The sequence below is a fragment of the Dromiciops gliroides genome, chromosome 3, assembly GCF_019393635.1.
Source record: "Dromiciops gliroides isolate mDroGli1 chromosome 3, mDroGli1.pri, whole genome shotgun sequence".
NCBI classification, from domain to species: domain Eukaryota; kingdom Metazoa; phylum Chordata; class Mammalia; order Microbiotheria; family Microbiotheriidae; genus Dromiciops; species Dromiciops gliroides.
In genome coordinates, this window is record NC_057863.1 from 175,959,595 (window position 1) to 175,984,744 (window position 25,150).

General features: G+C 39.1%; 1 protein-coding gene across 7 annotated transcripts in view; it reads left to right on the forward strand.

Moving 5' to 3' along the window:
* SOX1 (SRY-box transcription factor 1) overlaps nucleotides 1-25,150 on the forward strand; it is an 80,916-nt gene that overhangs the window by 46,812 nt on the left and 8,954 nt on the right. For 6 of the 7 annotated variants that reach the window (XR_006355618.1, XR_006355621.1, XR_006355619.1 and 3 more), the window contains exons 2-4: nucleotides 12,782-12,886; nucleotides 21,547-21,662; nucleotides 24,554-24,688. The gene's annotated coding sequence lies outside the window, so the exon portion shown is untranslated. Of the gene's footprint in view, nucleotides 1-12,781; nucleotides 12,887-16,996; nucleotides 17,147-21,546; nucleotides 21,663-24,553; nucleotides 24,689-25,150 lie in introns of all 7 variants that reach the window. The other variant, XR_006355622.1, reaches the window with a different exon arrangement.

The following is a 25,150-nucleotide window of genomic DNA, read 5'->3' on the forward strand; positions in this document are numbered from 1 at the left end:
ATCAGGACCCTGTTCTCTTAGAGATGTGAAGTGGTCTCTGTTTGTGTATGCATGTGCCTATTCTTTCTCCTCCTACTCTGAGTTTTGTGAAAGAGTCAGTCCTAGGATTATGGGAGAGATATTTTGTAGTTATTGTAGTTATTGGCAGATAGATGGGCACAGGGACCCTGGCACTGGTAACATGCCCTGGACCACTGGACCATCAGAAAAGGTTGTCCAATTGTGTCCTCAAGCTGACAATTGGAGATAAGCATATTTATTGGTGAAGAGTCATGAAGAATTTAGGAGAACCAAACTGGGGTAGTTATTTCCCAAGGGACCCAATCTGCTACTGTGAGTTGGGGACAGGGTTATAGCCCAGAAGAGGTAATATACAAAACTTCTTATGCCTTGCACTCTTGGGCTAGGATCCCCAGAAGGCAACCTATTACTAGCCTCTCATGGCTTCTAAGTGTAACCCTTATGCCTAGAAGTCCTTTCATGAGTTCATGCTCCTGAAAGCTGCCTCCCTCCAGAAAGCATTATTATTTACTTCCATTTGTCCTTTATTCTTGGTCACTTTGACCCGAGATGGGTGTTTTGTCTCCTATTCCAATCTCTCTAATTCTAGGTAGATGAATAATCTGTCATCATTCCAGTCTCCCTGATGACATGGTCAGTGGTAAGGGGAGAAAAGAGAAAAAATTCTATCCTCTCCTCCTCCCCACCCCCGCCCCCAAGAGTGGTTCATTCTCATCATTTTGACTACAAGTCTGGAACTGGAATCCTTATCTCCCTGAGGAGAAGGCAGGAGCAACATATGCCAGGAAGGTCAAACCTTTACCATCACATCGACTACCATGTTCCTTCAGACCTTGATGGAGACCTTGAACCCAAGAGCCTTGGGAATAACAGTATCCTCCCCAAACTACCAGATCTGCTTCCTAACCAATCCTTGAAGCTATCATCAAGAGGAGAAATAATCATCCAGAGGGAATCCACCTTCCTCTTCACCACCAGCAACAACTGCTGACCAACTGCTACCAACTGGCAGAGAGATGGGCACTGGAGCCCTGACACTAGTAAACATGCCCCGGACCACTGGCACTGTTTCCAGTCCAGTTCTTACAGTCATTATCCAGGGAAACAACTCTTATCTATCAATTCCATTTATTAAGTCCCCACTATATGCTAGACACTGTACTAAGCACCAGGGATCCAAAGAAAAACAAAAGATAATCCTTGTCCTTGGGGAGCTCATGATCTAATAAACAAGAAGCCAGCTGTCTTCACACTGGCAACCAACCACCACACACAGGGCTGGTAAGGCAGCCTAGCTGAAAGCAAGATGAGAATCAGCATGTACCAGGTAAATCAGACCCCCACCAACACCATCTTTACTACAATCTCCCCTCAAATCCTGATGGAGATAGGCTAGGGTCCAAGAGCCTTGGGAATTGCAATGCTTTCAGCACAGTGCCCTCAGTCACCATCCTGCAGAACAACCCCTGGGAAGATGCAACCTGACAACTGATCCTACAGATACTACAGCCACAACTACAGAAGACTCAGACAAAAAAGTTCCTTCCATTAATGTTCTTGGCACCATAAAATGGTTCACAATCAGAATGATATCATTTTTTTTTCAGGATAAATAACACTAAAGGAGAGATGTTAATGTCGGCTTTACTGATGTACCCTAAGGACCATGGAACCTTTCCATCCAACTTGTAACTGAAAATTTCCAAATGTGTTGTGTCTCATGTCAGGATGTGAGCTCCTGTAGATCAAGGACTGTCTTGTTTCTCAGTGTATGTCCACTTAGCACAATACTTTGCATATAGTAAGTGCTTCATAAATCCTAAATTCACCCATTCCTCCCCAGTGGGCTGGCCCACTGATTGACCAGCTGTTTAAAGTTCCTAGAGACAAGGTGAGCTTATCAAGTCAACAGGCATTTATTAAGGAGAATAAGGTGGGGGCAGCTAGATGGCGCAGTGGTTAAGCACCGGCCCTGGATTCAGGAGTACCTGAGTTCAAATGTGGCCTCAGACACTTGACACTTACTAGCTGTGTGACCCTGGGCAAGTCACTTTACCTCCGTTGCCTGCAAAAAAAAAAAATTATAAAAAAAAAAGAATAAGGTGAGCTAAGCAAGCATTTATTACATGCCTACCAAATGCCAGGCATTGTACTAAGCAATGAGAGTACCAATGCAAGCAGAAAGACAGTCCCTACCTTTAAGGAGCTTACATTCTAATGACATAAGATGATGCGCAAAGAAAGCTGAAAACCTAAGGGGATGAGGAAAGGGTTAGAAGGTATTTCCATGAGAAGATGTCAGGAAAAGTAGTCCAGTCAGGAGTGAAGTCACTTTCCTAAAATGGAAGTTCTTGGAGGAACTGACCAGGTAGAGAGGGACCACTAGGGAAGTGGGAGCTTAATAGGCTGCAAAACTGCTGGATTGGAATGATGTTTCAAGGTGAAAACTTCTGAGTCATAGTTTAGAAAGAATCAATCGTGGAAGCCCAGAGAAGAATGAAGGCATGAACATGAGTTTATATGGTTAATCAACTGGCTATTCCTTTCTGCACCTAATCACAAAGGTGCCTATTTCATGAAGAAAACAGGGATGTACCTTTAAAACTTCATCATGCCCATATACCAATTACATTAGCTGAATTAAGGAGGAATTACATTCCCTCTTCCTTACAGGATACAGAGATAGAAAGGAGCCTTTGAAAGAAAAGCACTGAGCCAGAACCAGGAAAGGCTTTCTGAAGGAAGTACTGTTTGAGGTGGGTCTTGAAAGAAGACAGAGAAATTAAGAGGGAGAAGTGAGGAGGCGGACACCCTTTTGGAGAATGTTTAAAAAAAAAATGTCATACTCTTGTAGGGGAAGAAGGACCAAGGTTGTGCTAGATGACTTCAGAGGGCATGCCTAAGATTCTATGGTTCTCCAAGGAGAAAGAGATACTCAGAGTGAAGAGAAAGGGAAGGGTATCTCAAATATTCAGTGAATGAAGCGTAGATGACATAGAAAGGGCAAATAGAACCTTCAGAGCTCTAGGAATTGAATGCAACTCCTAAGAGGAAGAAGGGGTCCAGCCTCTTTCAAGGGGATGTAACTTTCACAGACATAGCCTGAAGAAATGTATCCAATCCTAGGAGAAAGGAACCAAAATGAAACCAAAAATGTCCTTCAGGAAAAACTTTCCCTACATGCACCACCTTGCCCCATGAAATCGGTACTCAGCTATTGCTACTGGTGTGGTAGAAAATCCACTGGATTTGGTATCTGAGGATTTGGATGTGAATTCTGGTTTCACATTTGTGTTTTGGGTTATTCCAGGGTTGACAATTGATAATCAAATGGGAAATTTGGGAGATTTGCATCATACTGTGGACAATTTCAGACAATTGTGCATATGTAAAGAAAACAAAAATGTGTTAAGCCATAAATGCTGTATGTTATTAATCTATTTTATCATTTACTGCCATAAGTATACGCACATAAATTTATTACAAACACTTAAATTTTGTTAAAAGTTTCACTGCACCAAAGAATGATGGACTGTGCACTTTCTTTGGCAATGACTCCTCTTTGTCTCTACCATCCAGACTCAGGTGATTTTCTCTCATAGTAATTGTTGTATCTTGCACTTTTTATAAGAGAAGGAAATCCATAAAATAGACGCTGCAGCAAAACCTGTGGCTTCAAAGACCTTGCATAGTGTGAGATACTAACTGCAACTTTTTCGTGGGGGCGGTGTGTCACTTTATTTGTTTTGTGTGTTAAATAAATATGGTCAGTGTTATGGGCCTAGCTAGCAAGAACCTTCTCCTTGAGAAACTAAACCAAATAACAGACACACCTAACCAGTCTCCCCCACCCCTCAGGGAGATGGGATTGGGTGTGGCTGCTGCCTTTGTGGCATGAGGAGCAGAGAGATGGCTTGAGAGATACAGAGCTGCTCCTCACCCAACTTCCTCCAGCCACCACCAGTGGGGGATGGTCCTCCCCCAATAAGAGAACTATCAACAGTCAGATGATCACCCCCATCAGTCCTCTATAAAAGTATCTGCCTGTCTCCTGGAGAAGGAGACGGGTATCTCAGAGCCACATCTCTGTGCTATGCCTTCTCCCCATGAGAAGTCCAAGCATTTCTCTCTTTGTTTCCTTACCCTAGCACCTTAAATAAACTATTATTTTATTCTAATTGGATTTGTGTGCAAGAAGGTGTAATTCTTTTTTTTTTTTTTTTTAGTGAGGCAATTGGGGTTAAGTGACTTCCCCGGGGTCACACAGCTAGTAAGTGTTAAGTGTCTGAGGCCGGATTTGAACTCAGGTACTCCTGACTTCAGGGCCAGTGCTCTATCCACTGCGCCATCTAGCTGCCGGGTGTAATTCTTTAAAGAGGAATTCCTAAGGACCCCAACCCCTATCCCAGACCCCCACTCTATTTCCCCATGCCAGTCAGAATTATTAAAAATAAAGGTTTGAAATGAAACCTAGAGTTATTTTCAGTTTTTCACATTCACAGGGGTCTTGCACCCCTATCCCCCGGGAATGTCAATTTATAGTCTCTGTAATCTTCAGCAAGTCACCTAACCTCACTGGGCTTCAGTTTCCTCGGCCATAGACTGATTATCTATCTATCTATCTATCTATCTATCTATCTATCTATCTATCTATCTATCTATCTATCTATCTATCTATCTATCTATCTATCTATCATCTATCTATCTAAGATAGAGATAGATATAAATATAGGTATAGATGTAAAATGAGGGAGTTGGGCTAGATAATTTCTAAATTTCCTTCTAACTCCAAAGTCTGTGGACCAATGAAGAGCTCTTTAGGAGCTGGTAAAATTGAATTGTTTTGCTGAGGATGTGGAATCCTTAAAAGAAAAAATAAAAGGAAGCCAGCAAAAGCCTCAACAGCAATTGTTCAGTGATAACTGGAATAAATAAGGATGTAATGTTTCCCAGAGCAATATAGTTCATCAAGAGGAAAAAAATAATATAAACTTTGTTATGTAACAACATTGGAGGAATTAGTTCATTCATTTAATAATCATGTAATTTTTCTAGAGGCTAGGTAAATGTATCCAAGGAGTTTCCATTGGAAAGATTATTTCACAAAAATTATTAGGCAGTCATAGGCCCTGTTCATACCAGAAAACTGAATAACTCAGAGAGAAAAAAAAACAAACCAGGGCATAGACTTAAGAATCTATGAAATGTGCAGCTCCTCATCATGTTAGAAAAAGTAGGATATCATCATAATAAAGCCCTCAAAAGATCAAGAGATACATGGCCAAAGAAATAAGGGGAAAAATCCTTTGACAGAAAATAGGTTGGGGTTTTTTGGTCATGTGGCATGATTAAAATGCATTTTGGAATTTATAGTAATTGAGAATGGGTATTGTATTATCATGTGTATGCATATACACAATTAATATAAATATAATACAACTCATATATAACACCACCCCCAACATATTCATATATGTCACTTATAAAAATACATTTTATATTATATTAAAAAGAGATAGGGTAGGTACAGCTTAAATGTAAGTACATACAAATACATCTTATTTTAAGTTGGACAGCTAGGTGGTGTAGTGTATTGAGCACTGGCTTTGGAGTTAGGAGGACATGAGTTCAAATCAGGCCTCAGACACTTGACACTTACTAGCTGTGTGACCCTGGGCAAGTCACTTAATCCTGATTGCCTTAAACATCTGGAGCCATCTCCAGTTGTCCTAATGTATATCTTGCCACTGGACCCAGATAGCTCTGGAGAAGACAGTGAGGCTGGTGACTTTGCACAGCCCTCACTCACTTAAATCCAATTCACTGTAAGTCATGACATCACCCGATGTCATGGTCCTCTTCAAGAATGAAGGGCAATGGGGGCAGCTAGGTGGCACAGTGGATAAAGCACTGGCCTTGGATTCAGGAGGAACTAAGTTCAAATCCAGCCTCAGACGCTTGACACTTACTAGCTGTGTAACCCTGGGCAAGTCACTTATTCCTCATTGCCCTGCAAAAAAAAAAATTAAAATTAAAAAAAAAAATAAAAAGAATGAAGGGCAAACAGCACCACCACCACATAATAGTTAAGCAACATCTTCATATCGGGGATATATCACTCCAAGTCATACCTCCTACCTAGATGCAGATCAGAAATGTATTCCATAATACAAGAACATATGGAATGTATTTGAGCTGGAAAGGAAAATTCAATCCTCTCATTTTATAGGTGAGAGCACAGACGACCAGCAGGTTTAGAGGACTTACCCAAGATAGTAGCAAAGCAACACTTTTATGGTTGGATAGTCCATGTGGAATGGATTAAAATATTTATTTATTGAACTTACAGATATTAATTCTATATTTACAAAGCTATCAAAGCAGTATTTCTCAAGTCAGAAGCCCCACATGGAATCCCAAACTCAGCCCCAAATAACCTGATTTTCAGAAAATAAATAATGTGAGTGGAGTCTGTGATCATCATGTGTCATTAGTTTGGGAGAATTCCTCTGGCATGGAGAAGATTTCTGAATCAGCTCATAGAAAGAAGATGTATTTTAGGAATCAGTGTAAAATGGGAATGGAATTCTTTTTATAATTTCAAAAACTGAGGGGAAATGGTAGGGTAAGGGATATTACTCCAGAAATATGATCAGAAGGGGGCAGCTAGGTGGCACAGTAGATAAAGCATTGGTCCTGGATTCAGGAGGACCTGAGTTCAAATCTGGCCTTAGACACTTGACACTTACTAGCTGTGTGACCCTGGACAAGTCACTTAAGCCTCATTGTCCCACAAGAAAAAAAAGAAAAGAAAAAGAAAAAAAAAAGAAATGTGAGGGGCAGCTAGGTGGATAGAGCCTCAGACACTTAACACTTACTAGCTGTGTGACCCTGGGCAAGTCACTTAACCCCAACTGCCTCACTAAAAAAAAAAAAAAGAAAGAAATGTGATCAGGGAAAAATGTTGGCCAATCATGTAGTAAGAGCAAGGGCTGGGCAGCCTGAGTAGAGAATTGAACATTGCTACTTGTGAAATGTATAAAAGACCTAGAGGAAGTTCTCTGGGTTATTGGGTAGATCCTATGGGGAAAAAAAGGTGCAAGAATTTCTCAGGATGAGTAGGTATAGATGAGTCATGATGGAGGAAGTACCCACCCACATTGATTAAATCTTGGATTTACTGAGTAGGGGTTCTTAAACTTTTTGGTCTCAGGACCCCTTCGCATTTTAAAAAATTATTGAAAACTTATCAAAAGCTTTTTTAATGTGGGTTATATATCTGATGATATTTACCATATTATAAATTAAAATGCTTAGTATGAAAATAGTTTTGACCTCAAAGACCTCAGGGAAAATAGTTTTCACCTCAGGAACCCCAAGGAGTTCCTGGACCACATTTTGAGAACTACTGCACTGAAGTATTGAAGTTAAAGTATTCAGGGGAAAAACAACTCTTGGTGTGCATGTGTGTGTGTGTGTGTGTGTGTGTGTGTGTGTGTGTGTGTTAGAATCAGCTGAGGTAAATGGGGACTGAACTAGCTATTCTAGATTTCACGCAACAAATTTACCTATTTACCCTAGAGAAGTGACAGTGACTGTCTATGGGATATTTAACATGCAGACATTTGCAATCACATAGATAATTTTGGTGTTTTTTGTAGATAAAACAAAACAAAAATCTACTCCTGCATTGAGTAAAAGCCTCATGGATAATAGAGCTGATCAAAAATGACAATAAAAAGGTTGAGTGAATGGTTCTGTGGCTCCAGGCATAATATTCTTTGTTTCTTATTTGGATTTGGGAGGGCATAGTGTAAATAGCATTATTCTCTCTATATTTTGTAAGATAGTAGTAAGATCCCATTATTCATGGAATAATGATCCTCTCTTTTTCCTTTTCCTATACTTCTTCCCTTTCCCTTTATTCCTTCTTTTTCCATTTTCTTCCCCTTCCTTCTCCCTTCCTTCCCTCTTTCTTCTTCTCTAAGATCCCTCCTCATTCCCTCCACATTCTCCTCTCCATCCTCCTTTTCATCCTCTCCTTCTACTCATTTTTCTCCTAATTTACTATTGTTATCTCAATGCTACTTCTTAGCAAATTGGTTAAGCATCCTTGGCAGTTGTATTAATTCTCTTAGGCCACAAATCATCATTTCAATGCCCTAAATGGTCCCCTTGAGAATTGCAGATGAATGCAGTATCTACCTGATTAACTGCTGAGGAAAAGTTTATTTAATGTTCATGAACTACTTTGGGTTACATGAAAGCCTGTTATCTCAAAACCTGGTTTAAATGTATCCTCACTAATAAGAAAGTACCTATGACCAGAGAACCAATGGATTCAAAGGGGAATCAATTTACAAATATAGCCACATAATTTCTAAGATACTTTTTAAAATGGTGTAGAGGGACTGGACTTGTGATTACACTGGAATAGTGCATTCCTAAATGAAGGAATTCCCTTGATCGATGCAGGCTGACATCTTCTCTACACTATATAGCCTTGTAGAGTTGCCTAGATTATTGAAAAAAAATGATAATTATCTCAGGGTTACACAGCCAGTATGTGTCAGAGCTAGGATTTGAACCCAGGACTTCATGGCTTCTAAGCTACATTATGTCGTGCTGCTTCTTACCTCTAAATTTGATGCCTTCTACATTCAGATTGTTGTGTTGTTTCAGTCATGTTCAACTCTTCTGACCCCATTTTGAGGTTTTCTTGGCAAAGATACTGGAGTGGTTTGCCATTTTCTTCTCCAGCTCATTTTACAAGTGAGGAATTGAAGCAAACAGGGTTAAATGACTTGCCCAAAGTCAAACAGTTAGTAAATTGGATGAGGCTGGATTTGAACTCATGAAGATGAATCTTTCTGATTCCAAGACCAGTGCTCTATTTACTGAACCATCTAGCTTCCTTCTGCATTTAAGAGCCTTGATAAAACCTCTGGTAGCCCCAGACTAGTTATGGCTCTATCTATAATGCTTTAAAAATGTTATGAAATTTATACAATTTCAAAACGTTTCTTTCAGGGAACATAAATTCAAGAAACAGCTTTTGTGATGATTTATAGAAAGAAAAGATGTTTAAGATTTATATTACTTTTAAAAAAAAATTTTTACACTAATGCTGTTATTTTGTATACACTACATTTCTCTCTGCTTCAGTTCATGTGGATCTTTCCAGGCTTTTCTGATAGCATCCTGTTCATCATAACTTTTATATAGTACCTTAAACCAGACAAATAGTTTTCTTCACAATAGCCCAGTAGAGTAGGTACGATACGTTTTGCCATTGTAGTCAATCATCATAACTATTTCCCTCCATCCTATTCCCTTCCAATGATATTTTCTATCTTATTTTGCCCTATTTCTCCTCAAAAGTGTTTTGCTACTGACTGTCCCCTCCTCCACTCTACCCTCCCTTCATTCACCCTTCCCTCCTTATCCTCTTTCCCTCATACTTTCCTGCAGGGTTAAATAGTTTACTCCTCCCTATTGGGTGTGCATGTTATTCCCTCCTTGAGCCCACTCTGATAAGGTTAAGATCTTTGAGCTAATTCTGTTTTCTAAATTATTCTTCCTCCCTCCCTCTTCAACTCTCCCTATGAAATCAAGCAATTCAATATATGTCATACATGTGCTGTTATGCAGAACATCTTCACCTTCCTCAAAAGTGTTTTGCTTTTTACAGGTCCCTCCCCCAAACTTCCCTCCTTTCCCTCTTCTCCACCCCCCCCCCAATCTCCTTCCCCTCCCGCTTTTCCTCAGGGCAAAAATATATTACTATGCCCACTTAAGTATGTATGTTATTCCCTCTTTGAGTCAATTCTGATGATAGTAAGGCTCACTCACACCCCCACTCCTTCCCCCTCTTCCCGTACCCTCCATAAGCTTTTTTCTTGTTTTCTTCATGTGAATTACCTCTCCCTAGTCCACCTCTCCCCTTCCCCCTCCCCCAGTCTATTCCTCCTACCCCTCAACAATATTTTAAAGATGTCATCATGGGTTAGCTAGGTGGCACAGTGTACAAAGCACCAGCCTTGGGCCCAGAAGGCCCAGAGCCCAAATCTGGCCCCACACATAAGACACCCCACCCTGTTTGCTCCACAAAGAACAAGGATAAACAAAAAATAAATGCTTTACAGATACCATCCCTTCATATTCAGTTCAGACCTGTGTCCTTACTGAAGTTCTTATGAGTTGGAAGTATTGTTTTCTCATTTATGAATGTAAACAGTTTAACCTTTTAATGTCCCACTAGCTTCCATTTGTTCAATCCTAATTCTTAGGCAATTATTTTCTTCAGAGAGCTTTTGTATCTCCTTTTCCATTTGACTTTTCAAACTGTTGATTTTTTTTCTCATGACTCTCCTGAATTGATCTCATTTCTCTCTCCATTCTTTCCTCCCTCTCTCTAAATCTTCCAAAGTCCCTTTTGAGAGCTTCCATGGCCTGAGACCAGTTCATATTTTTCTTGAAAGCTTTGGATGTAGGGACCCTGAGGTTGCTATCCTCTTCTGAGGATGCACCTTGATCTTCCTTGTCACTGAAGAAACTTTCTATAATTCTCAACTTTCTTTGCTTGCTCATCTTGCTATCTTTTACTTGACTTTTAACTCCCCACTGGGGGGCCCTGCTTCTAGGCTACACTACTGTCCCCAGCTTCAGAGAGTCCCAGGTGTTTTGGTTTGAGGGAGGGCAGGTTTTTCTCTCGCCTAGCCTGTCTCTGGTCTGAAGAGAACCTCAAGCCAACTTGCTAGTTAACCAGCTAGCAGAGGGCTGTGGTGGTTATTAGCTTCAATGAGCCTGCACCCCTCCCCCACCTGGGCCTCCCACAGCTCAGGATTTCTTCCTGGTTCCCTGCTGGGATAAGACAGCCAAATTCCTCCCTAGGTCCCACTGACACCCCTGCACTCCCCCCCCCCTACCAGCTGTTCCACCCTCTCACCCGGCCACAAGCACAGTCCCAGAAGACACTGGTGCTGCAGCTGATTCAGAGGCTTGGGAGTTAAGTTCCTCTGTTATGGCATGCCTGAGGTCTTTGTTGACATGATTGTGGGGTTGGAGTTTACTCGAAGCCCAGCACAGCCCCCTTTAATCTGTCTATGGTTGGAAAATAATTTCAGCCCATATTTTTGTGGGTTTTTCTGCTCTAGGAGTTCTTTTATTGCTGTTTTGGGGGTAATTGTATCAGGAGCTCTGTGCATTTAATGTCTTTCCTCCACCCACCAATTTATATTACTTTTGTAAACCTTAAGCATAAAAAACTCAGCATGCCACTTAGTTGGCATCAGCATCAGGGCAATGAAAGAAGACATCAGACTATTTAAGAAGTCCCATTGCTTAGGGGCAGCTAGGTGGCACAGTCGATAAAGCACCGGCCCTGGATTCAGGAGGACCTGAGTTCAAATCTGGCCTCAGACACTTGATACTTATTAGCTGTGTGACCCTGGTCAAGTCACTTAACCCCTATTGCCCCACAAAAAAAAAAATGTCCCATTGCTTACCAGATTTTCAGGGATCCCTAAAAAGCATCCCTGAAGTCAAGGAAATTTCAAGAGTCACTGGGATCATCTTAGGGATGCAGACCAAACTGAACTAGTTAACCAAAGTTTCTAAACAAAGTAGAATCCTGAAAGAAAGGATTGTTGGGAGCATAAAGTTAGTCTAAGACTACACCAAACCAAACATGGAGCTGGATTAGAGTAAAACATCCTGGGCTTATCCCAGGATTACTTCACATTTTTAGAGTAACTCTTTGGACCTAACTTAGGCTCTGGGATTCTGCAAAGAATAAGGAAAAATCTAGGAAAACTTAAATGCTCACCTTGGTTTTGGCCCGTTGAAACATGGCCAACATGTGAATTACGTAAAAATATATTGTGGGGTAGATGAGTGGATCTTTGACATTCCCTCTCTTCATAGTATTTCCCCTCTTCCCCAAGTCTACTACTTCAAGGACCTACTACTGCTATCAAGGTATTGAGGTGGTGCTGGACCTATAGTTAGGAATACTCATCTTCCTGAGTTAAAATCTCCTTAGACACTTACTAGCTGTGGGACCTTGTTTGCCTCAGTTTCCTCATCTGTAAGATGAGCTGGAGAAGGAAATGGCAAACCACCCCAGTATCTTTGCCAAGAAAACCCCAAACAGGGTCACAAAGAGTCAGACACAATTGAAATGATTGAAAAACAAACGGCTGCTATCCATATCCTGGTCATTCATTCACAAAGATTTAGTTGTCTTTCAAAGCCCATATAAAATTTAATCTCTTCACTGAAGCCCACAGTGACTTTTTCTTACTTCTCACATGACTTCCCAGATCACCTATTTATTTGTGTCATGCATATGGACAATATATTGTAGCTTGGTCTCTCTTGGACTTCAATTGTTTAATGTGTGTAAGTCTTCTCCATTAATCTCCCCTGTACATCTATATTGTAAATTCTCTAAAGGCAGAAAGCCTGTCATAGAATTCTTTTGTATCCCCTACTTCCAGAAAAGTAGATACCTGGTATATTTCTGCTAAATTTAATCACTAAATTATCCCTCCAACCCTTTAACCTGGTGTTCTCCCCTGCCCAACACATACAATATACAATATACAATGTACAATTTATTCTCAGTTATCCAATGCCTTTATTAGGGTTACTCTACCTAGGGCTTTCCCCTCAGGTGCTTCAGCCACCAAGGACTTTTGATTTCTATATTTTTCTCTCACCCCTAACCAAATGGATTTTTCTTGATATGTGTCTCCAGGCATAAGCTCTCGGTGATTTCCAAGGAGACACAGGACTAATTTGTTCAACTGTGATCACAGGAGAAGGTTAAAGGAGATCCCCAGTTTCATCCCTTCTTTTTCAGGTAACAAATGTACATTTAAATCATGGCTTTATGGAAAACATGTTCTAGTTTTTGTTGCTTAACCTGAAGGAGTACTATTAATGGTGGAAAGTCCAAGCTTGGAAGGAGAAGAGAGTAGTATCCTGAAAAAGCAGTGAAAGAGATTTTTGTGGGCTTATAAGTACTTTTTAGTGCTTCTAAAATCCCATATTACAATCATCATCCCATAACTATGCCTGCCTATAGTTTGACCCTGGGTCATGGCTCAGTGGTTTCCAAATTTTATGTAGCAACACCTTTACCCAGCTTTTAAAACCAAAATTTGTTTTATTAACTCATATTTCATAATCTATATGAATAAATTTCTAACTATTTCATTCAAATAAATTAATAATATATTGTAATTGTATAACAGCACAAATATTAAACGTACTATAAAATGATGTATAAAATAACACATATAATCATTGTATTGCATTCACTATCGCAGGTTCATAGATGTAAAAATGGACAGGACACTTAAAGGTCTCTAGTCCAACTCCCTTGTTTCATAATGGAGCACAGAATACTTAAGTGATGTGCCCAAAGTCACACAGGTACAAAGTTGCAGAGCCAGGATTTAAATCCATGCCTTTTGACTCTGAATAAAGCATTGCTCTATTTTGTCTCCCAGAGAAAAAGGTAAAAATACAGCTATGGTTAATGGCTCCTTAAGTATTTAAATTGCCCTGCTTCTGAGCAGTGGGCTGAAGGGGGGCCCTTACCCAACTGGCACTCTTGCTTGGAAGGACCCTCAACCTTACCCCAGGAATTTCATTAGTGGAAGAATGGTAAGCTGAGGACTAAAATATAACAAACACTAGATAGGACATTTGAGCAGCAGCACCCAGATGGCTGAGTGTCTGAGGGCTGGTAGGGTCCATAGGGACAGGCATTGGTTCTGGCTGAACCCAGATCATCCTCTCCTTCCAGCTGAGAATCCAGAGGCTGAGTATAAAGGGAAATGCTTTCCTGTGAAAGCTTGAACAACTAATGGGCTTGGGGTGAGAAGGAAATAAGAGAGGATTCAACACCCAACCCCTCAAAGCCTGTGCCCAAGATGATCAACTTTTAGGCAATGGTGCCAATCCATTCTACCAGTCTCCCACCCACCCTCAAACTAGAGTGAATTTGCCATCAATTTTGTTGACTTCATTTTCATTGAAAAAATGTGGGTTATTTATTTGGAAGTTGTATTAAAATACCTAATTGTGGGGGGGGGGCGCAGCTAGGTGGCACAGTGGATAAAGCACAGGCCCTGGATTCAGGAGGACTTGAGTTCAAATCCAATCTCAAACACTTGACACTAGCTGTGTGACTTAACCCTTACTAGCAAATCACTTAACCCTCATTGCCCCGCCAAAACAAAAAAGAAATTAATAGTTTTGGCCATTGCTTTGTGGGGTCTTCCCCTCCTCCCACAGTTCTATAAACCCTTCGTGCATGCTTTATAGGTTGGAATATTCTGCATAAAGTGCATTTCTGTAGCTTTATTTTTTTTAGGCAATTTGGATTAAGTGACTTAATCTGAGGCCACATTTGAACTCAGGTCCTTCTGACTTCAGGTCCAGTGCTCTATCCACTGTGCCATCTAGCTGCCCCCCTTGTGTGTGGGGAGTTCGGGGGGGGGTGTTTGATTTATCATTTCTCTCCTAGAGAGTTTCCCTGACCTTTCTTCCCACCTCCTATGAAAATTAGCATAGTGTCCAAAATAAGCTATCTATTATGACTTCCTTTATGCTCCTATTCATTTTGTTAACCTTTTTGGGTCTCAAACTCCTTGATTAGATGAGTAAAGTCTATGGACCCCTTTTTAGAATTAAAAAAAATCATGATGGAGGGGAAGGCTAGGTGGCACCCTGGATTCAGGAGGACCTGAGTTCAAATCTGGCCTCAGACACTTGACACTTACCAGTTGTGTGACCCTGGGCAAGTCACTTAAGCCTCATTGCCCCACCCCCCCAAAAATGAAGGAAATGCTACATTTCATTTAGAGGTTACTGACAAACGGCATACTTTTTCTTCCTATCCAAGTTCATGGATATCTAAAATCTAATCGTGTACCTCATAGATTGATATATCTAATGGTCTAGCCTCTCACACCTGCTTCCCAGCCATCTTCCTCTGTCCTGTTCTAACCTAATATGACCACTTGTGCCTTCTTCAAAATGAGTAGAAATGGGATACAAATTCTACTTTCAGGCAAGCAAGTTTTTTGGAAATTGATTTGCATGCATCACATATATTGCAATTGGTGGAGCTTGTGACTAAAAAAAGTCATTTCCTGTGATTCTTGAAAATTACAGAAAATAAGCCAGTAGTTGCCCACAAGGCTATTGAGATTCAGGCTGCCATCTGGAAGAGAAAGGCAGACCCTGGTGAAGGCTCAGGAGGTAGACCCTACAGGTACAAATTGACATCTAGGAAAACAGTAGTTAATACATTTTGGAACTTGCAGAGGGGAAGAAAAAAGTATTGAGATAAATGTATGTCAAGCAGACAAATTTGGACCCCTCCAAGGGGATCTGACAAGTCAAACATGCAACAGTCATAAATTACTCATAAGAGTAAAAAATCTTGTCATTTAAAACCTTTTAAGCCACAGGCTCATTTAACACATCAACTCACAGATGATCATCTCAGACGAGTCAGAGCCGGGATTTGTTTCACTTCTGATGTGCAGAAGTGGGCACAAGCCATGCATGATCTGCAAAAGATTCCCACTCTTGGAGCCATAGAATGAGTCTGATAGATAACTGGGGCAAGTCTCAAGATGATGAATGTGTCAAGATATGAAAAAACATTTCTGTCCTTATGAAGAAAATGAAGATGTGATTAGAAATGTCATGCCTTGAGTTTTACCATAATGAATAATTTTAAATAAATCCTGCCATTATTCTATTTATTTGTTGGGTGATTTTTTTTGGAAGCCATTGTAAGTCACTGAGGCTGAAAGTATGTTTCAAAATGCCAGACATATTTACCCTATCTTGTAATCATGTTGCTTACTTTTTCATAGGCAAGCAATCATTTGAACTCTATATTTATTTCAAATTATCTCAAAATACTGTCCACCAGAGTAGAAAACATTGTCTCAGTCATTTTAGAGAAATTTGCTAGATGAGAAGAAATACTCGTATTTATATACTGCTTTGAAGTTGATAAAGCCCCTTCCTCACAGTCATATTGTGAAGTAGGTTGAACCCATCATATTATCTGTTAAGTCAGGAAAACTCAGAGAGTTTCAGTAATTTGCTCAGGGTTACGTAGCTAATAAGTGTCATGTTCAGGATTCCAAGCCAAATCACTACATGAGCAACTCATTTAACTGATATGAATATCCATTTCCTCTTCTGTAAAATGAAGATGTTTTACTCAGTAGCCTCTAGGGTCCTTTCTAGTTTTAGATCTATGATTCTATTCCCACGGTATTCCACTGTAGAATAAGGACTAAGTAAATTGACAGTTAAAACTACTTGCAACATTACTTGGAAGATTCCCTTGAAATTTGACATTTGGGAAACAAACAGTAGTTTTGGTGAAAGGATAACTGAAAATTTTATGTGCCTATGGGGTAATGAAGATAGGGTCTTTTTCTCATTTACATGGGTTTCTTTGCATGTGTTTTGCATACCTTTTACTCAATATTCAATAAATATATTAAACATGTATTGCTCAACTAATTGAAGGAGACAGGGAGCCTCAAGGGAGAGACAGACAGAAAAGAGAGACAAAAAGATACAGACAGAGAGAGGTGGAGGAGGGAGAGAGAGGGACAGTGAGACAAAGAGACAAAGAGAGAAAAGGGAAAGAGAGAAGGAATGTGAGAGAGAGAGAGAGAGAGAGAGAGAGAGAGAGAGAGAGAGAGAGAGAGAGAGAATGGGAAAATAAGATAGAGGAAGAGAGACAAACTGCTCCACTCCTTGTTTCCCATATTTTCCTCAATTCCCCATAATCAAGTTTCTAGGACCTCCTTGTCACCAAATGCTTTTTGTCACTCCTGGGTTTCTTTGACCTCACTGAAACATTTGACACTGTTAACCATACTCTCTGGCTCTCGTTGTTTTTTTGTTCTTCGTTTTCTTGAAGAAGACCATGACACCAAGGTGATATTTCATCTTGCACTGAATTGGACTTAAGTGAAGGAAGGCAATGCCAGGTCACCGACCTCAACTCTCTTCTCCTGTGTCCAGTGGTAATATATATATCAAGATGACTGGACATGGCCCAAGATGTTTTAAGGTAATTGGGGTTAAGTGACTTCCCCAGGGACATACAGCTAGTGTCTGAAGTGAGATTTAAACTCAGGTCCTCTTGACTCCAGGATCAGTGCTTTATCCACTACATGACCTAGCTGCTCCTCCTGGCTCTCCTGCTTTTATGATGACTCCTTCTCCATCTCCTTTTCTAGATTCTCTGTCTTCTTTTTCCCACTACATGGGGCCATTCTGTTTTGGGACTTCTGTTTTTTTTTCTTTTAACATACTCCTAAGTAGATGATCGCCAAATTTATAGCCCCAGCCTTGACTTCTGCCTTGAGCTCTGGTTTTTTGTTTCTATCTGTTTGCTGGATGTTGTTGTTGGTCATCATGTGTTCTCAAAGAGGACTAATGACATCATAAGTGTGATAACTTGACTTATTTATCCATGAATTGGATATAAGTATGTCAGGGCTGTGTAAAGTCATCAGCCTCTCTCTCCTCTAGAGTCATCAAAGTCCAGCGGCAAGACAAAGGTCAAGAAGACTGGAAATGACCTAGGATGCAATGGGTGGCTTTGGCCTTTCTAAATTAAGGTCTTTTCCAGGTCTCAATTTGTCTGAGCCCATGCCCATTCAATGAACAAGGGCTGGGTAGAGAACAAAAAAAGATTCAATTTATCATTAAAGCAATATCAGTCTGGAAGAGGAGGATATCAGAGTTTCTGGCCAGAACAGAAAATAATTACTATTTACATTCATTCTAAGCCATCAAAACCCAAACAATGAGCCACAGAGGCTTGGGTTGGGTTATTGTTGACCATTCAATGAAAGCCAGAGTGATTTGAGTTTTAAGATGAAGTCAAGTAGCTCCAAAATCAGAAATGAAAACCATGCAGGACAATATGTAAATTGTCCCAGCTTCTTGCAAAAATTAACAAAAATAAATTAAAATGAAGAGGAGGAAAAAAAGGAGGAGGAAATGAAAGCAGAGAAGGAAGAGGAGGAGGAGGAAGAAGAAGAAGGAGGAGGAGGAGGAGAAGAAGAAAACTTGATACATACAGCATATTATATTCTCCCCTGTGGAGGATACTTATACTCATATGCAATACAGAGTTGATGCAGTTATGATATCAATAACACTTTTTACCACCATGTGTCTGGATCAAGCCCTAATTTAGTAATGTGTCCTTGATGACACCTGAAAATGTTATGGGAAGGTTACCATACCACATCTTGTGGTTCCATAGACGTCCAGTAATTGTGCTAGGCCTCAGGTGGATGGATTCTGACCATGCCACCAGACTGAGTCAGTTAGATTCAGTTGGATACGGAAGCAAGACCAAGTATTGGAGGGTGGATATAAAGATGTGGCAGTCCTATAAAAAAAGCATCAGGAGTGCAAAAGCTCAAAATGATCTGAGACTTGTGAAGGAAGCTAAGGTCACTAAAAATGTCAGCCAGTCAACAAGCATTTATTGAGTGCATACTATATGTCAGTCCCTTCTCTCAAGGATCATACATCCTGATGGAAGGAGACAATATGGGAATAAGAGAGTAAAGATAATCTGAAAGGGGATGGCATTAGCCTCTGAGAGTTTCTATAAAAGACCTCCTAAAACTAAACAAAAAAGTGATGTTCTGTTGTTACTCGATTGTATCATAGTGATAAGTGGCAAATTTCATATATATATGTGTGTGTGTATTAAAAGATTATATATGTATATAAATTATATATATATATATATATATATATATATATATATATATAGAGAGAGAGAGAGAGAGAGAGAGAGAGTGTGTGTGTTATTCTTGTGTTCAAAAGATTGAATGCACAAGTCCAGAAAGTGAAAAGTGTGAACATAAAGCAATTGGTCTACAAACAATATAGGAGTTTTGGTGAACTAAAAAATCAGCATAAATCAAAGCCACAGAAAATAGTATTTCAGAATGGGAAGGGATGTCAGAAGGGACCTAGATTTCAGTTAGCACTAATTGTTCATAAATTTTTTCCTTGTAGTGAGCTGAAATTTATAAGGTGGCCCTCAAAAAAAAACCCAACATGGTCTTAAACTACAATAGGAGAAGGCATTAATTCTAGGGAAGTAATAATTGTGTTATGATAGTATATGTGTATTGGTTAGATGATGGTGGTGGTGGTGATTATGACGATGATAACTTCTACTACTAATATTTAAATAGTGTCTACTATGTGCCAATTACAGTGCTAAGCACTTCACAATTATTATCTCATTTGATTGAAATCGGAAGGAACTTAGGGCATCTAGTACAGCCACTCCCTTAGCTGGGTGGTACAGTAGATAGAATGCTGGAAGTAGAGTTAGGAAGACCTGAGTTTCAAATCTAACCTCAGACCCTACCTGTGTGAGCCTGGACAAGTTGTTGACTTCTGCTTCTGTTTCCTCATCTGAAAAATGGAGATAATAATAGGACCTACTTTCCATGATTTTTCTGAGTTTAAAGCACCTTATAAACTTTGAAGTGCTATGTAAATGCTAACTATTATTATTATTAGCTATTATGAGGGCTAGGCAGGTTGTGATTTATATAAAGTCACATGGATTAAGTGACAGAACCAAAATTTGAGCTCATATTCTCTGACTTTATCTCTACCCCTCATTCCAATTTAACATATTGCTTCCCCTTATATTTAGAGTACTATCTTAGTTCTAGTACTGCATATAAAAAAGGCATTGGAGACATACCATGTGAGAGTAGAGTGAAGAAACCATTGATGATTAGTTTGAAGAAAAGAAGACCTAGAGGTGATATGATAGCTGGCCAATTATAGGCTTGTTCTATAAAAGAAGGATCTGTCCATTCATTCATTCACTCACTCACTCATTCATTCATCCATTTATTTATTTATTCATTTGTTTGTTTGTTCATTCATTCATTCATTCATTCATTCGTTTGTTTGTTTGATTTAGTCCCAAAAGGCAGATCTTAGAACAATGGGTGAGAGATGTAGGAGAGAAGATTTCAGCTCAATAAGAGAAAACACTTCCTATCACTTAAAACTAACTAAAAGTGGAATGGACTGTCTCTTACTAAGGGATCTTTAAGCAAAAGTTAGGTGATCACTTATCAGTATGTTGCACATAGCATTTTGTACGTGTAGGAGTAGGAGTAAATATTCCTTGGTGTCTCTTCCAACCCAGAGATTCTGTGTTTCTATGAGAGAGAGACAGAGAAAGACAGAGAGTGACAGAGAGAAAATCAAGGATGTCTGATTTGGAATCAAAGGATGTGTGGGGCAGCTAGGTGGCACAGTGGATAAAGCACCAGCCCTGGATTCAGAAGGACCTGAGTTCAAATCCGACCTCAGACACTTGACACTTACTAGCTGTGTGACCCTGGGCAAGTCACTTAACCATTATTGCCCCTCCCCCCCCAAAAAGAATCAAAGGATGTGGCTTTTAGTCTGGCTTCTGAAACTTAATAATTGAATGATACTTGGGCAAATAACAACACCTCTTGACAATTAACTTTATTGATTATAGAATAATAGGACCTTAGAGGCCATCATGTCTTCTCATTTTACAGATGAGATAACTGAGGCACAGAAGGGTTGCCATTTGCCATGTTTGAGGTGGGATTTGAACCCAGGTCTTCTTGACTCAAAGTTCTTTGTAAATCGTAACATGCTATAGTGTTTTGAATGATCATTAGTATGGATTTTTAAATTTAACATGAGTTTTAAAAATAAATCTTAATATGTTATAACAATCTGAGGTATTATTATTAATAAACAATAAACAAAGAACCAATCAATTCAATGGGAAAAATAATCAAAACAATATTTTGTAGCCCAAACAATTAACCAAATTTTCACTATCATACCAATTGTTTTGGCATCATCAGCTATAAGTAGAAAAAAACCCCTGCACTTCCCAGATGATAGCTCAGTACCAACTACCCTGAGTTTGTGTGGACATTCAGAAACTGGTATAAAGTGCCACATTATTTAATACAGAAGCTGGTTATTATGGAAATCTGTTTTGGTTATGAACTAGTTATTCAATAGTTATTTGACTGCATCAGACAGATTACATTTTTCAAAATAAATTGTAAATTTCTAAGTAATAAATTCAACCCCATTTTCAAAGCAAGTTGTCTAGAAAGACATATATTATGTATTATATCACGTTATCTTACATGCTTATATTAACCATTTAGGATAGGTCTTGACAAACAGCAATTGCTTAATAAATATTTATTGACTGACTGTTGAAAGAGTGTGTATAATGAATTTGTACAAACATAGTAGCAAAGACTATGACCTGAGACAATCGTTGGGACAATTTAGGCAAAGTCTATTACTGAGAGTTGAAAACTAAGCTTGAATTAATTATCTGAATTAACTGTCTATATTAATTGAACACACCAAATAAATACTTGACTCTTTATTTGACCTTTGTAGATACAACTTTTGGCACTTGCCAATGCTCATAAGCCTAACAAGAGAAGAAAGCATAAGAGATAATGTGGCAAGTCTGCATGCAGGAGGGATCTCAGAGAATTGAGGAGATTATTCAGGTAATTCAAGTAACCCAAATACAATTCCTTTGCTTTGATTGCCTATATATTTCAGTTCAATGCTTTTTTGTGCTTGAATTTTGTTTGTATATGCCTAGAACTCTGTGTGTGTGTGTGTGTGTGTGTGTGTGTGAGTGTGAGAGAGAGAGAAACAAGCGTTGTCTAGGTAGGGCTGTGTTTAGGAATTAAATTCAGTTGAGTTATGCCTAAGTTTGCTAATGTTTTAAATATTTAGTTACTAACCCTTTGATTAATTTACTTATTAAAAAATGTTGGGGCAGCTGGGTGGCGCAGTGGATGGAGCACTGGCCCTGGAGTTAGGAGTACCTGGGTTCAAATCCAGCCTCAGACACTTAACACTTACTGGCTGTGTGACCCTGGGCAAGTCACTTAACCCCAATTGCCTCACTACAAAAAAATGTTGAGGGCACTTAATAAATGTTTTCTAATTGACTGAATGATTTTTGTATATAATTTTTGCTCTTAGTCACTAAACACATGTGTATGTGTGTTTTCACCATTGAACATTAGTGCTGTCCTAGTAGCAGTGCCAAGTAATCTGTGTATCAGTTCTTGTTACTGTGGCCAAAGATGAAAATGGTTCCCCAAACTGACCTTGCGATGGGTAGAAATTTCTTCATTAGCTTTCCATGGAGTTAAACGTTTTTTCTTCATTTTTACATCCCCAGTACCTAACAAATGCCTGGCATAGAGCATTCAATTAATAAATGCTGTAACTGGTTGATTGATTGATGTATGTGTTAATGTTGTTGAGAGGGGATATTTATAGGAGAGAAAACTTGAAAGAAGAGTCATAAGAAGTTGGGAAAACTTTTTAGTGACTGTCCTACATTTTATCATTTTAGATAAATCAAAACAGCAAAAAGACTTTTCAGAAAGTCACACATGCAACATCATCCAGGTTAAATAAGCTCAAATCCATTCAACAAGCATTTAATAAATTCTTTCTATGTTCAGAACACTGCTGTTGGCATTGGGGAAGAGATGAAGATATGTAAGAGCTGGTCCCTAACTTCATCAAGTTAGCTGCATATTGACATCCAAATAAAGCTAAAAGCTCATAGCCATGTTTACGTAACTAGAAATTTTAGATGTACAGCTAAAATTTTAGAGAAGCCTCCCCTCCTCGTTATTTTACTTTATTTTATTTTTTAATTTAAAAAATTTTACAGGGCAATGAGGGTTAAGTGACTTGCCCAAGGTCACACAGCTAGTACGTGTCAAGTGTCTGAGGCCAGATTTGAACTCAGGTCCTTCTGAATCCAGGGCCAGTGCTTTATCCACTGTGCCACCTAGATGCCCCCCTCATTATTTTAACAATTAATTTCCAAATAAATAGGTTTTTGATTGCATTGCAACTTTTATTTCTGGAGGGAGCACCTTGCAAAGACAGCTTGTTTGTTCAATAAGAACTTTAAGGTCACTCTTCTTTGTATTGTGGATTTTACAAATACAAACCAGAAACACCTCAACCTCTAAGCCTTGATGAGTGAAATAACTGATCTTTAACCAGTAAGAACTTCTAGCAAGTTTGGAGGTTTTAGAGGCATATAAATAAAAGCAGTAGTTTGCAGAGCTTTTTTTTCTTCTTCTTACGAATCTCTGTTAACCCTCCACAAAATCTGAAACTAGTGGGTAGAGAGAATGCTGAGACTAGAGTCCCGTTCCTGTGACTTCGAGTTTGACCTCTTGTTATCCCTTCTGCTGTCAAAATCTTATGATTCTTCAAAGTCTGGCTCAAATGCTGCCTTCCTTGATTTTCTCTCTACCTCTGCCTCCTAGGTGGAAAATTACCTTTCCTTCCTCCTACCTTGAATTGCATGTTGTATACCTCTTTTTTCTATTCTACACTATTATTATATTGGTATGGTTTATTTGTGTAGATGCCACATCCCCTTCCCCTACCCTTCCTTCACCAACTAAGTTCCATGAGGTCCAAGACTTAATTTTCTTACTATTTTCCCCAGCCTAGCACAGTTTCTCTGTGACAGCAGTCAGTTAATAAATGGTTGCTGAGTTGACGTGGGTCAAATTTAATTGGACTGAATCTCTAAGTCCTCACTGCCTTATTTTAGGGCAGTTGGGGTTATATAAATCTGTGTAGTGCATTCCCTGTGCAGCCAGGAAATTTTTTTAAGGTAAACATTTATAGAATACTTAGCCACAAAGGACATTGTTTTTATTGATCACAATAAAGAAACTAAATCTTAACCCTGATTTTCTAAATTAAGATTATATTTTAGTATTTATAAGATAATTTAATAATTTATAAATTATAATTTAATTTATAATAGAATTATGATTTATGCTTTAAATTATACTTTACTTTAAACATGAAAACTTTAAAAATTAATCAAAAATACATTTTTGAGTTGTTAAAGTGTGTCTGCAACATGCCTTGTACACCTGCCCATCTCAGGCCTTCAGAGGCCTCTACCTGTGGCTCTATTTTCCCAAAGGAAATAGGTTTTCAAGGGCATATGTAGAAATAAAAGAAAACTATGTAAGCATAAAAGAAATGCTTGCCCATGTGGGCAACCAAGCATGGATTCCAATGTTTTTAATCTGGAAATGCACACACACACACACACACACACACACACACACACTCCGAAATGGGGTTAACTCACAAGACTTTAGTCTGGTTGTTGAGACTTGCAACCTTTATTTTTACTGATTAACTGATTAATGTAACATTCATTGATGTAAAGATATTTAAAGGAGAGAAAAATCTAGAGACTAGTCATAGGAACTTGGGATGACTTTTCTGTATCCACCTTACATTGTACCACTTCACCTTCACCAGATAATTTGCTGATGCTGGAAATAGGTTAATTCACAAAGTCTTTGTCTAATGTGTCATTTAACAGGGGGTTCCTGTTGCCTTTTCCTGAAATCCACAAAGAACCACTAAGGAACCTGGAGGAATGCCTAGAGCAGAAGGTTGGAAGGAAAGGGATCCTAACATGATACCCCAAGCTGTGACTGAGGCCCAGGAACCCAAAGTCAGTAACCACACAAATCAAATAGGATTTAGTGTGTGTGTGTGTGTGTGTGTGTGTGTGTGTGTGTGTGTTTAACTTCAAAACAAGTGTCCAAATTACAGCAAACTCAAGCCCAATTTGTGTTTGCTCTCTGGAAACTTGACAAGACAATTACTGTAATATGCTAAAATTTTGACCAGTGGCCCTTCATGAAAGCCGCACCAGTATCACCATTCTAGATTCTTTCTATCCTATTTTTTTCAGTTAGTAGATTCAGGGGAGAGGAGGGAAGGACCTTATCTAAATATTACTTAACTTTAGTTTTAGCTGGGGTTGGGAGAGAAATGGTAGGATGAGAGGGAAGAAATACAATTTAAATGGTTTCCCCCTAAATAAAAAAAAAAAAGTGTTTCTAGATGAATAGGATCTTAACTTCCTCCCACCGTTTCTAGAAGCATATTCATGTATGTGTATCACACACAC